Below are 1,825 nucleotides of genomic sequence, written 5' to 3' on the forward strand. Positions count from 1 at the left end.
TTACATGCTTCCTGTTCTTATTAATGTTTTTCAGTTTGTTTTTTTGTGAAAGGTTTGTTCATACTTTTTTAATACATCAAAGTCATACGTGATTGTGAGTGTGCAAATTAACATCACATAACGCAAGATTAATGCATTGTTTTGAAACATTTTGGTATTGACTTCTTAGAAGAGCGAAATCTTAGCTTGAGAGACCATTAGCAACAGCCAGCTATCAGTGAATACACACAATATAATCGAAAGCTGACAGACGTTACAACAATTCTTAGCATAGTTTAATGACATTGGCAAAATGTTCTTTTACCTTGTAGTACTGTTTAAACTGTTACACTGAGACAACACCATGTGTTATAAAGTAACCATCTGAAAGATGATCAAAGTATTTTATGCAAGTTGCGAGTATAGACCTGATTATGGAGAAAATAATGTTTAAATAAAAAAAAAATTAGGGCTGTCAAACAATTATAATTTTTAATCGAGTTAATTACAGCTTAGAAATTAATCGCAATTCAAACCATCTATAAAATATGCCATATTTTTTTGTAAATTATTGTTGGAATGGAAAGATAGGACACATATATACATCCAACATATGGTACATAAGTACTGTATTTGTTTATTATAACAATAAATCAACAAGATGGCATTAACATTATTAACATTCTGTTAAAGCGATCCATGGATAGAACGACGTAGTTCTTAAAAGATAAATGTTAGTACAAATTATAGAAATTTTATATTAAAACCCCTCGTAATGTTTTCGTTTTAATAGAATTTGTAAAATTTTCAATCAAAAAATAAACTAGTAGCTCGCCATTGTTGACGTCAATAATTACACACTGCTCATGGTGCTGAAACCCATAAAATCAGTCGCACCCAAGCGCCAGCAGAGGGTGAAAAAACACCAAAAAACACGAGAACAGTGGACATTACACTGCTCTCAGTTTAATCTGTTTGAGCGGGGCATGTGCGTTAAATGTGTCAGATATTTTAATGTGATTAATTTAAAAATTACCGCCCGTTATCGCGATAATTTTGACAGCCCTAAAAAAATCACTAGTGAACACATTTTGTGACTTTAACTATACCACCATTATGCACACTGACTGGTGCAAAGGTGCATGTGATAAAGATGTCATGAAAAAGGGCAGGGATACTTGCTAACCAATGATAAAAACCAAGGTAATAGGTTTGGTCTCAACATTGGTAGGGACGAAGTAATAGCATAACCTGCATGTAGACTTTTTGCTGGGGATGGGGCATTAATAAGACCAAACAGATTGCGGGAACGGGGGTCAGGGCTACATTTCTCTCGAATATGAACCTCATTAATTGATAGGTAAAATGATCAAAACAAAATAAATACGTATTAACTTATAATAACTTTTATGTGTATTGCCTCACGTGTTACAATGTTCGATTGAAAGCTGTCTTATCAAAAACTACTAAAGAAACATTTTAAAGTGCAAGTCCCTTTATTTAAAATGGGAGCCATCCAAGAATGAGTCCACTTCTGGAGGACACTGGAGCACCCCTAGACTCAAACAAAACTATTGTAATATGAAAGTGATTTGGGAAAAAATGGATGAAAAAAAATCTGAGATATCCAAAGACCGATCTACATCTGAGGCATCCAAAGTACTCTAATGAAATTCTGATGTGATTTCATTTAAGTTTTTTTTTTTTTTTCCCTTTCATGTCAGTTCATGTTCATGTCAATGTCCTTCTGAAGTGGACCCATTCTTGGGACTTGAACTCTGAAGCCACTGAGTCACATTACGATAATGCATAAAATGCAAACACCGATCCAAATGAGGGTCGGCTA

Source organism: Corythoichthys intestinalis, chromosome 2 (genome assembly GCF_030265065.1).
Source record: "Corythoichthys intestinalis isolate RoL2023-P3 chromosome 2, ASM3026506v1, whole genome shotgun sequence".
Taxonomy (NCBI): domain Eukaryota; kingdom Metazoa; phylum Chordata; class Actinopteri; order Syngnathiformes; family Syngnathidae; genus Corythoichthys; species Corythoichthys intestinalis.